A 13,117-nucleotide genomic window follows, 5' to 3' on the forward strand; every position below is an offset into this window, starting at 1 on the left:
CTCAATAGTGTCTATTGTGCAAACATCTGGCACTGTTGCTGATAAAATGGAGCATCCAATAACATGACAGTTGCTGGTAATTTAGCACTCAGATGAGCCCTTTACCATTATAATTAATAAACTTCAGCATTCATGTCTGTGGAGGGAGTGCCAATGGATTTATGTTCTCTTTTTATACAATAAGACAACAATAGTAGATATACGATGTCATTGAGGCTTGTTCTTTTGAGTTTTCGAGATTTTTTTTTTTCCTCCTACCACAACCATGTTGTTTGGAACCATTTAAACCCTGACCTGGCATTACTGTATGGAACAGGATCTATGCATGAGAAACTGGACTAAAATGAAAGCCCAGTGTCAGGAGAGCTGGCTGCAGCCGGGGACAGGCCGGCTTCACTCCTTCCTGGCTCCGTGTTCTCGGCACAGCAGGTTCTCAGCTTCCACAGGGAGAAGTGGGGATGAGACAGAGCTGTTCTGATGATGAAACAAAATAGTACCTGTGATCATACTCTGTAAGTATCAGATTGTATATTAAAAACAAATAACGAATTGAGAACCATGTCTTATGAAATGAATCCAGATACTCTTTGGGAATAGAAACCTACTATGAGATACACTTATTTCTTTTTTCAGGGAAGGTGTTGAGTCTATCATGACCAGATTGTACAAAAAGGGAAATTGGAAAAAAAAAATTCCCATATTCAAAAATAAAGTTTATGAAAGATGAAAGAAAGGCTTTTAATGCACCAACATGCATAGCTACATACAGACAGCTGATAGTGTGAGTGTGTGTGTGTGTGTGTGTGTGTGTGTGTGTGTGTGTGTTTTAAGTTTCAATAAGCCAGTGCTCAGAGAGAGGACCAAGGTGGTATAATTTCTAATTACCAAGTATCTGAAACAGTATTTTCTTTTTAGTAGTAACAGTTGGAACTCATTTATTTGGCATCAACAACTATAGGAACATAATCCAGAACCTGGAAGTAAACTCCACAAGGCCTCTGAGCACCACAAACAGACGTCCCAAAGTCCACACACGAAGCTCACGCTCGCTGGCCACAGAGAGGCCTTCTCCAGGAGCCTGCTTCATGCAAGCACCACTCTGCACGGCGCCCCCTGCATGGTACTTCCACATCCTAGACGTGCACAGCAATTCTATTAGGGTGTGCGGGGCAGGTGCTGTCCCTGTGGCGGGGACCACGGCCCTGGACATTTAGTCAACTTACCTCTAAAAGAGTAATCAAAGCCACATGATAGTAACTGTACTTTTATTATTAATTTCCAACCGAAAATACACAATGCCAAAAGAGCTACGGCATCCACATAATGTTTTTCAATGTATTAATCAAAATAGCATCTGTACGCATCAGAACAAAGTTGTGTGGACGTGTACTAAACACAATCCAGCCTACACACATTATGTGGATGGAGCATACAGAAATTCTCCTACACGTGTGATCAATACCCAGGCAGGGAAGCAGGGACAAGGGATTTATACTTCCAAAATTCCAGGAGTTCATGATTTACTCAAGGTCGCACGTCCAGCCTGAAGCTGGAATCCAGGCCCTCTGGCTCTTGCGTACTATTTTTTCATTACCTCTGACAAGTCTGGGGACTTGACTCTGCACTCGTCACATTGGGAGGGGGGAGGGGCTGGCACACTGACAGTAGCGAGCCGACAGCTGAACCCCGAGATGACCAGAGACCAACCACTCTGAGAAAACATGACAGCTCTCGAGGCAGAAAGACCCGGCTCTATCACTTAGTGGTTATGTGACTGCGGGCAGTGTCCTTAACCTCTGTGAGACTGTCTCCCCATTGATAAAACAGGCCAAGTATTTAGCTGCAAGAGTCACGCACGATAGAGATGATGCATACATATAAAGTCCCTGGCACACGATAGGCACTTAATAAAAGGCAGCTCTAGTTATTATTTTAAGAATTCAATGAACAGAGATAACAAGAGCCTTTTAACTTTGGAGCAAAGAGAATTAAACATCTAAATAGAATGCATAAGTGCATCTCCATAGACGAGCACATTTCCTGACACTCATAATGATAACCCGGAGGGATTAAGAAAAGGCTCCGTTGGAGAGGGAACACCCCTCGGTAGAAGGAGCGGGGATCTGAGAAGCAGACACATCTGGTTCAGATCCCAGCAGCTACTTACTAGCCTTGTCACTCGGCAATGGGTTTCTTGAGATTCAATTTTCTCATCTACTAAATGGGGATGAGAAAGCTCGTGAGGGTTAAAGGTAGGCCCTTGGCCTTTAGCAGGTGCTCATTAAATGTCAGTGCCGTTCCCCCTTTGTCCTCTCCTCTGTATCAGAGGGCAGTGGGTGCAGTGGTGTCTTCTTGTTCGATTTCTGTCCAGAAAAATGAAAACATTGTAAGTGTGGTGTGGAAATGGATTAAGTTGCAGTCACTTGGAAAACTTACACATATAGGATATTCTTTAGTCTCCAATATTGTGACTTATATAACCATTTCTAAAAATACCTGCATTCATCAGAGTATTAAAATATAATATTCAGTAGGCACCCAATAAACGTGCTGCAAATCGAATACGTGAAAGGAGTGATAATCCAATTGTAAAAACAGGCAAGTTCTACGTGCATAAAGAGGGCAGTCTGTCTATGGAGTAATTAATTCTAACCGAGACAACATCGGGAATTGAAAAAGCGGGAACATACCCTCCCCCCCCAATTCAATAAGAAATCAAGAATGGTTGAACCTCAGTATTCTCCGCTACTCAGCACTTCGGGTCTCTCAGATCTTTTGACCTGGCTGAAGTAGACTATTTAATTTCAAGTTAGCGGAAATGCACCTGATCTCCCCGACTGGTAGAACGAGTATGTTCGGTTCGGCCTGCCCCCTACAGCTCTCCCACAGGCACACTCCACGATCCCAGAGACACGTGCGCTCGCACGCTCCACAGGACACGAGGTTTGTGGCCGAGGTTCCGTCCCCTGGCCCGATGAGGAACAGCCCCATCTTCACCACAAAGATCAGGATGTGGCCTGAAAGTGACACATCCCAGCCACGCTCAGCTCAGAGCTCCAGCGAGCGTCCTCCCCTAGAGCAGGACCAAAGGCACTTGCTGAAGGATCATTCTTGCCCCACCTCCTGTCTCCGGAGCCACATGGCAACTCCGTTCTCATCTGCCTGGGTCTCAAAGGGCCAGCTGCCAGTGATACTGACAAGTCCACCGTTACCTGCTGGCCCAATTATTCCTGTAGGCCCAGGGGCATCCACGGTCACACAAAAACAGAGACAGGCCGTGAGACGAGAGAGATGGGGAGGCCGTGCCGGCTTTGGTTTGGTGGAAAGATGTCAGATGAGCAGAGGAAGGGGAAGGGGAGGGCCGTGAGGTCCAGTGTGGGAGGAGGGCAATACTCTCACGGCAACCCCAGGCGAAGGTGACGGAATCGCTTATGGGGTGGGGTGCTGCCACAGCCACAAGAGAAGTTCCTTGCAAAGCCCAGCGATGGTATTTATCTGCCACAGATGACAGTTACAATATAAAAATTCCCAGGCTCATCCCATTTTGTGTGGCCTGCCATGCTGACCGGCATTTCTCCTAATGAGCTGCTCCTAAGCACACCCCTGCCTCTGGCTGAAGCTTCGCCATTTTGTCAAGGAAACAAAACGCCTGTCTATGGCTCAGCACTTGGACTTCACTCACAAACACCATCTCCATGAAAACCTAATAAAAAAGCAATAAAAGTGAAATATAGTTTATTAATATTCATACTGTCTCCCACTGCCAGCAGCCACATGTGTTCGGTCATTAAGGAGGAGGCTGCGCGTAGCCCGGATCCCGGGGAACGGCAGTCTTGGCCATCAAAGTGACCATCGCAGTGGGCGGCTCCGAAACGGAGGGAAAGGCCTAAATATAACTGCACGACCATTAAGAGGTCCGGGGCCACCTTTTATCACCGGCTGGCTGGGTGGCCTTGGGGGATTCTCCACATCGCCTCCTGGGGCCACCTGGCCATGCGGTGGGGCTGATAATGCCAACCCAATTACCTGACATCTGTGCTACGAGGGAGAAAAACTTCTGTATCCGTGATACGGAAATGGATACATTTGAGCTTGAGGACATGAAAAAGTTTTCCAAGAGGCCAGAGGAAAGTGAAGAACCAGAATAAATTGGAGCTGTTCTAAAGAACAATTTATAGGGCAGTTTGATATAACCAGTACAAATTTCCAGGAAGAGAAAGAACACAGACTCAAGAGAAAAACTGAGGGAAGGGAGATTTACAAATAGTCACAAAATACACCCTGCAAAAGATATTTTGGACAAATTACCCAAAATTATGGGGAAGCATGACTGGGGAATAAAATGGCTACAGAAACAGAGTTTAATGATGAAATCTTATCACCCTCAACACAGCTTTGCTGTGATCATAGTGATTTCTCAGTGTCCTTCCTGGGTTCTCCTTGAGGGAAGGGCCTCCTTCTCTTCATCGTGGTGCCCCCCACCCCACTTAGAGTGGGGGCCCACTAAGTGCTTCCTGGCTGAAGGGGAGAGAGAAGGAATAACCAATCCAGATTTGGAGAAGGATGGACATATGACTGGTTCAGACTTGGGAGAAGTGGCCAGAAGGGGACAGCGTCCTGCGGAATAACAGATACCACGGCAAGGAGAGGGTCCCCGGAAAGCCAGTGATAATGTCACATTTGTTGAACTTTGGTTTTCTTAATAGCAGCGGGGGACGAAGACAATGTGTAAATACACGTGCGGTAATATGCAGGTTTCTTTCTCCTCTAAAGGTCTGGGAGAATAAAGCACCACTACCCACATGGAATCCAGGGGCGAGGAAGACACGTGAGGAAAATCCAAAGAAAACCCAGGCACTCTGTGCTTCTTCCACACGGTAGTGCAAAGAAAGCGCACGACACCGAGGGGCACGCACGCGAGGAGCGGTGAGAGGATGAGGGGGTTCAAATGCGAGACTGAAGGGAGCCCCTGGCCTCCCTGGGGTCATCACTCCACAGGTGACACACTTTCACCACCACTTCCCCTTTGTGGGGGAGGCTGGCTATGGTTCCCATGTGCTTTCCCAGGCCGTGCACTTCAATGCAGCCTCACGGCGACAGGCCGGTATGAGCATCCCCAGTGCGGGGACCAGAAAGCTGAGACACGGGACGGTTGAGGAACCTGTGCACGAACACGGAGTCAGGAAGCGGCACAAGTGGAGCTTTGTTTCAGGGTCGCCAGCTCTGAAATCAGTTCTACTGTGTACTTTAGCAACACTAACATATCATAAATACAGGTCTTTTTTCTCCCCAGACAGGATGGGTCCTCCTCATAAGAGAGAAAGACACATGCACGTGCGCGGGCGCGGGCGCACACACACACACACACACACACACACACACACCCCAAAGAGACTCTGGGAACCCCTGGCTCACTGTGCAGACGGCGCCTGGCCTTCAGGTAATACCACGCTCATCAGGGCAACATCAACCTCCACTTTTACGCACCAGGGTGCCCAGGGGCCTCGCAGACAGCTAGGATAAAGACGTTCCTTTTCTTCCCAAGTCAGTGAAAAAAAAAGAAAACCCCTAATTTACTCCACTGTTTCAACCTAGCACCAGAAAAGTATAAATCATCCTCAAAATTCTGCTTTTGCAAGGATTTTTAAATCCATTCCTGGAGCAACTACACAGATACAGCTCTCAAAGCTACTCATATTCTAGCTGGCATTTTTAACAATTCTGGGTCCCCTGTACAAACCCAAAAAGGCTTAAATATCTCAGTTCACAGTAAAATCCCATCTCATCCCAACATCTCAGCCTGCAAAAGTTCTTTCTTCTTTTTCAATGTTAATTTATGGAAGTGAAATCCACAGAACATAAAACGAGCCACGTTAAAGCACACCATTCCGTGGCACCTAGTGGCCTCACGACACTGTAACCAGCCCCTCTATCTAGTTCTGGAACGCTCCCATCACTCAGAAGGAAGACAGCTTCCCCACCAGCAGAGCCTCCCCTCCTGTGTCCCCCAGCCCCTGACATCAGCCACCAATCTGCATCCGGTCTGTATAAATTCATCTATTCTGGACATTTCATATGAAGGGAATAAAACATTTTATTGTTGTGTCTGGCTTCTGCGGCCTGTTTTGAAGGTTTGCCCTCATGTAGCATCTACCGGTATAGCTGAGCCTCAGACAACACAGGTGAAAACTGCACGGCTCTACTTATGTGTGGGTTTCTTTCGATAACGTATAGTACTATAAATGCATTTTCTCTTCGTTATGATCTGCTTAAGAACATTTTTTCTCTAGCTTACATTATGAGAATATAGTAAATAACACGTATAACGTACAAAATACACGTTGACTTTATGTTACTGGTGAGGTTTAAGTCAACAGTAGGCTTTTAGTAGCGAAGTTTTTGTGGCGGTGAACGTCATGCGTGGATTTTTGACCGCTCAGGGTCGTCAGTGCCCCTAACCGCACATTGTACAAAGGGTCAACTGCACTCTGTTCCTTTTCGCGGCTGAATGATACTCCGTTGTCCAGACGGACCACAATTTTGCTTATACATTTGTCCACTGATAGACATTTGGGCTGTTTCCACCTTCTGGCTACTGAAAAATGCTGCCATGAACACCTCTGGACAAGTATTGGTTTGAGTCCCTGTTTTCAATTCCTTCAGGTATATACCCAGGAGTGGAACTGCAGGGCTCATACAGAAATTCTACTTTTTGCAGAAGGGCCAAGTTGTTTTCCACAATAGCTACGCTATTTTGCATTCCTACCAGCAACGAATGAAGTTTCTCGCAAAATCTCTTTTAAACATACCTAAATCATTAAAAAAAAAAAATTTCCTGAAATGATTTTCATTAATGCTGACCTTTGCAGATCATGAAAGGCTTAGGGGATTTATATAACAGCTTTCCTTTAACAGACCTTGTGAAATCTCTAATCCTCAACTCCCCCGATCAAGTATGGAGAATATGTTAATCACCAGAACGGACACCCAAGACATTTACAATCTAGCCGGCTGCCCAAGACTAACCCCCAGGACAAATTATAAAACAAATGGAAGTCCAAATGTTCCCTCAAATGCAAGGAAGCATAAAATACAGATTTTAAATGCAACGAGAATTTACAACAGACAAGGGAGAGATGCATGGAAAACACGGCGGCCAAAGAAAGATGAATAGGGAAACAAAACAGAAGTCCTTGAAGGGCGGTTTTAATAAAGAAGAAAAACAGTAACTGTGCAGAGCACTTAGCACCACGGCCCGCCTCCATCCCGGCCAACGGCCCGCCTCACCGACGGGGGCGCCCAGCTCTATTAATGCGGGTTAGCTCAGGCAGCGAGCGCCCTGATCAGGAGACACTGAAGAGCTGGGACCCTCCGCCTCCCTCGCTGGCACCGGGCACTATCTCATTTCCCAAGGGCGGCGGGGAGCATATCTCCTGCAGAAGAGCCCTCTCCTACCTGCTAGGAAAGGCAGTGTTGTCATGTTTCCTTAGAAATGTTCAATTTCTGTGGCAAAACAAACCCAGCAATTCTCATGCTGTGCAGGCAAAATTGAAAGTATTTAAGTGTGGTGAGTCTTGCTCGCTAGATGGGAAGAGGGATAACATGAATATGTACAGAGTCCCTCCTGCTTCCTCTCTGGTGCCCGGAGGACACGACCGCACGTGCCTTCCTTCCGCAGCAGGCAGTTAGACTGAGTGCGGGGAGTTTTACCAAAGAGCAGGTGTGCAAGGGGCTCGGCACACCCTGCCGTCAGCCCGGGGGGCCGGGCGCGGGGTGGGGGGGTGCGGCCCCACTGCCCTGTGCGCCAGGTGGTTCCTCCCTGGGCAGAAGCCCGCAGAGCCGGCACTCGGGCGTCGTAGTTATCCGCATCCTTCCCGTCCTCACGTTTCGGGGCACGCTCTTGGGGCCAAGGCTGACTTGCGCCCGAGTCCACCGTGGGGTGACGTGCGGACGCGTGGCCTGCCCTGGCAGACACGCACGTGCGCTGTGGCCGCGCGCCCACGCCGTCCGGTCTCTGGGCTGGACGTGTCCTCTTCAGAGTGGGTGCGGACACTGCCCGGACAGGCCTGTCCGGCACGCCAAGGGCACCGTTTCACTACCACCGGGACAGGGGCCGTGGCTTGTAAAAACCAAGCAGCGTGCAAATCCAGCTGCCGCACCAAACCAAGCCTCGCTCGGGGCTCCTGATGTGACAGGAAAAGGCACTGTGGCTCCGCGGCACTCTCCAGAGGACAGGACGCCTGTCTGCGTGAGGCGGGGAGGGCAGGAGGACGGACAGGACGCTGCTCACATCACACGCATTCCTGAGCCTACCCGCAGCCGCTAGCCCTCTCCAGCCCTCGGGGGCAAGCCTGGAGGCCCTCTGCAGCGGTGCAGGGGTCATCCAGACAGAGTGGACATACAGGCTGCACTCGTGGGTTGGCTACCCACACGTGGGTGACCCCGGGCAAGGCCCGGACCACACGGCCAGACGGGGAAGCTCCTGCTGTCCCAGCTCCCTTCAGAGTTATGATAACAATCACATGAAGCCACGTTCCTGGAACACTCAGGAAAGATGAACAGCCATCATCACCATCACAACCAAAGGCCTGGGCAAATACAAACTGGTGCATCCCCCTCACAGAGAGTGGGGCCCACTCGGCCCTTCTGCCAATTTCTCTGGTGCCTTCCAATCCTGAGGCTTTCATCCAAACGTGTGTGCCCATAAGAGACGTTCTTTCCAAAGAAGCCACGGCACCCCCTCCAGGGCCAAGGGTACCCCGCAGTGTCTCACACACAGTAGGGACTGTTCTGCTGAGTACAGCTTATAAAGTGATGCACTGAGATGAAAATACGGGTCTTTCCATACAAAGCACGACACAGAACATAAACATGAAAAGTTGGGGGGAAAAAACTGTAAATGGCACAGTTCTCAGAGAAAATCATCTTCGGTCTTACATCTTCCGTCAGAAGCCTCGTTTGGATCTTCATGGCACCAAACTGAGAGTCAGATGTGAATACATTTCTTTCAGGGGCAGCCCTAACACAGGACAGGACAGCAATTAACTGGCAACATTCTGAAAGCTCAGTTCTCGCTTAACTGTGTCCCTGTGTCTAAGTGTGTGATTTGTGGAGACTTCCCGTCACTGCTGGTATGTCCACCTGGGTTAGCTTGGGAGAGCCCTGGGAACACAGGTAGAGGGAAGAGAAGAAAAAGGAAGAACGAGGAATGTTACAATTAATAACCTACAGGGGCGTCGGGGTGGCTCAGTCGGTTAAGCGTCCGACTTCAGCTCCCATCATGATCTCAAAGTTCGTGGGTTCGAGCCCTGCGCTGGGCTCTGTGCTGACAGGTCACAGCCTGGAGTCTGCTTCAGATTCTGTGTCTCCCTCTCTTTGCCCCCTCCCTCACTCACACTGTCTCTCTCTCTAACATAAATAAACATTAAAAAAAAGAGAGAATAATCTATACACGCAAGACTCAGAAGAGCTGTGGAAAGCTTCAACACAGTGCCGCTAACTTGCAGAGACTTTCATGGTCCCCAAGGCCTTTATGGAACATCATGGGATCCAGAAGCTAAGGAAATGGCTAAGAGACTCATCCTGCATCACATGGTTGGTGGGATGCTGGGACCCAGGTCTCTGTCCCCACGGCACCTCCCTAGATTGAGCTGGTGTTAGCTAGTCATTTCAGCTCATTGTAAAATCATTTGTAACATCAGCCCTGGTTCTCCCACAGGGTTTACGAGCCAGACCCTGGCCCCAGGAAGCTCAGAGTTTCCTTGGAGATCAAATGGATGAATGACTAACAAGACGATTGCACTAGATCTAAATGTTTTGAGGAGGGAGAGATCACTTCTGGTCATGGCAGATTTGGCTCTTGAGTTTCACAGAAGGGAAGTGGAACAGGGCTGGGTTCGGGGGTCTGGGTGGGACGCAGGGCAGGGGAGTTACCGGAAGCAAAGGCAGCAGCACCGTCTCCTGGCAGGCACGGAGGCCACACGGGGTGAGGGGAAGGCTGGGCCCCTTGGAACAGGACTTTGAATTCCAGGTTAGGACCCAGAATATGGGAGCTGTAACCGGGAATAGAGGAAGGGCATAGAATCAAGGAAGGAGATTTGGGGAATGTCTTCTGAGGAAGAAAAGGGAATGATTAAGAGCAAGGAAAGATACCTCCTTGGAACGAATGCAGAGAGAGCAGCCTGACAGCACGACGGGGAGAAGCAAACAGGGGTAGTGTGGCCATGAGCTCTAATCTGCAAACCAGCGGACCTCTCACCGCCAGGACAGTCATAGCAGAGGACCTGTGTCTCAAACTGGCTGCTCTGAGCTGCAGAGGGCACAGTGAAATTACATTTACATGCTGGTGGCTCTCTTGTTTCTTCTACAGGAGCAAGCAGAAAGCTCCTGTCAGCGCAGAGGGAAAAGAAGGAATGTGGCTCTGCGCCCAGCATGTGGCCTTGGGCCATGGCCCAGTTATTGGGGTGCATGACCCAGGCCCTGCTGCCAGAACTGGTCTCGTCATGCCTGAGATCACTGCCGGGGACAGGGGCCCCTCTTCAAGGTCTGTCACTTAGACGTAGACGAGCTAACACACCGCGTCCAAGATGGCACGCAGGCACCCTCTCTCTGTGGAGGAAAGAAGACCTGCCCTGCAAAACCAGCATGAAAACCCCCTCAGATGGGGGGCCTGCCACAGGGAAAAGCTGGTTTGGGGAAAAACTGGGCTGTTTCACACATGGGTGTGCTGGCCATGGCCACAATAACGGGAAAGCCAAGGGCAGCACCCCATAGGCATAATAAAGCTGCATGACCAAATTCCACAGACTTACTCTTCTTTCTGGACTTTGACACTTTAGAGGGAACAATGTGTCACTTCTGTTTCCGGCAGCCACTGTCCCTAAGTTTTAGAGGACAAGTCCATGACTTGTCCCACAAAGCAGCACATAAAATAAAGAAACAGCATGATAGAAATGCTGCTGTCATAAGCAGCTGTTTATTCCCCAGAGTTGTTTCTACAGGTTGCCCTGTCCGGCCATTTCCAGAAATGTCTGTTACCCTGCTGGCCATCCTGTTGCAGGATGGACAAATCTCTTTTGCCAGAACACAACACAACACAACACAACATAACACAACCAGGAAGAAAAACCAGGCAAGATAAGGTTTAAGGGTTTAATGTTACCAACATTTTCCTTAGAGGTCTTTATGGGTGAAGAGATCTAAACTTTTTATTTAAGAATTTTTTATTTAAGTTTTTGACCTAAGTGCCATGAGTTCTGGTCCACGTACAGATCTGTGGTGCCACTGCCACAATCAGGACCTGGAGCACTCCCATCTCCCTGAGTCCGCCCGGCCCTGCTGCTCACTTCCCCAAGTGACAAAATCTGATCTCAGTGCCAGGTCTATTTATATTCGGGGGGGGGGGGGGTCACACTCAGTGCATTTTTATTTGCCACTATAAGTTCTCATTTACAGAAAGAAGAGAACTAGAACTCCTTCACTGGAGGGCAGTGAATGATGAAGAAGCGACACCAACAGTTTGTCTCTCGTGTGCTGGCCAAAAAATTTTATTCTGTGGTCAACGTTTACATAAATCAGGTTGTGACTGAAGAGCACACATCCCCTGTCACAAGCAGCAGGACCAGAGGGGGCTCCAAATATGGGAAATTCTATGGACCAGTCTACCTGCTGCCCATGAGCATGCACACCCAACACACCCACACCAACACCCACTCACGCCAATACTCACACCTCCAACACACACACACGAAACCCACATTCGGCACACACACGACACATACTCACATATCCAAGACACCCAACGTCCACACCCACCAACACACACTCATACACACCAACACACTCACACCAACACCCAACACACATACACACACGCTAAACCCACTCAACACACCCACAATATACACTCACACACACAACACACACAAATATCCAACACACCGACACATCCAATACCAACCCCGACACACAATCATACCAACACACTCACATGCCATCGGACGGTTTCTGAACAGTCTCTTACATCACTCCAGTCTTCGCTCCTTGACCTTCTGATGTCGGCAGAGATGGCGAGTGGACGCGGGAAGTCCCGGCAGGTGTCAAACGCAATACACCTTCACGAGGCTTCCAGGGTGCCGTTCTCCACTCTCTGAGGCCCCTGTGCCCGGCCCAAAGAGCGTAGTACTTCACAGCCTTCCTCCGGCTCACCAGTGGCAGCAGGGTGGCGACAGCCCATGCCCTCAAGTGAGGAACAGCGCCCTGTCTTTCTATCCACACCAACACAGTTCCGTCACCTCTCCCTCCCGCCTCAGAGGGGGGATGTCGCTCCTGTCCTCCGATGCTGACCCCTTCACTGTTGAGCTGGACACCGTCCCTCCCTGACGCTGGAGGAGACCCACCAAACACACTCCCTGCACGCGGGCCCTCCTTCGTTTAGCACCTGTCGAAGGTAAAGCACGGTAGCGGGCCTCCACGTCGATAGAAATGATGAAGAAATCATGCACGATCCCAAGAAGCTTGGGAATACTGGGGATGTTGATAGCTAATAATGACACACACAGGCCAGACTGAGTACAGGCTAGACCAGAGGCGCCTAACCGTGAAGGGAGCCCAAGGGAAAAGCATGATGGTTATGACAGGCGCCTCGGGCCAGGCTAGGCGCACACAGGTGAGTCAGACACACGCAGCTTGTTCGTTTAGTCCTTATAAAAGCTTCGGCAACGGCTGTGATTTTTCCCCCCCGTAAGAGGAAAGAACAATGAGCCTCAGAGAGGAGTGGGAACTTGCCTAAAATCACACAGCTATACAGGAGCAGGTCTGGAATTCAAAGCCAAGTCCGCTGCCACACATGGCGATGAGGAGAAGAACGGTGGTAAAAACGCCCGCAGCTCACATTTACGCAGAGCTCACCATGCGCCGAGCTCATGTGCAGCAACGCTCGAGCAGCCGCGTTCTCTGCGGGAAATCTCTGTTCGCTCAGCTCACACGTATGAAGACAGAGTTGAGGGAGTCATGTCTAGCATGTGAGTAAGGTCCCCCAGGGAAGCAGGTAAGAGGTTAGAGGCCCAGAGGACGGCACCGTCTTCACACCTTCAAGGTTCTCTAGTCGGATCGTGCT

General features: G+C 49.7%; 1 protein-coding gene across 1 annotated transcript in view; it reads right to left on the reverse strand.

Moving 5' to 3' along the window:
• The window catches only part of HIPK2 (homeodomain interacting protein kinase 2), a 189,780-nt gene that overhangs the window by 105,914 nt on the left and 70,749 nt on the right, over nucleotides 1–13,117 (reverse strand).

Source organism: Prionailurus bengalensis, chromosome A2 (genome assembly GCF_016509475.1).
Source record: "Prionailurus bengalensis isolate Pbe53 chromosome A2, Fcat_Pben_1.1_paternal_pri, whole genome shotgun sequence".
NCBI lineage: Eukaryota > Metazoa > Chordata > Mammalia > Carnivora > Felidae > Prionailurus > Prionailurus bengalensis.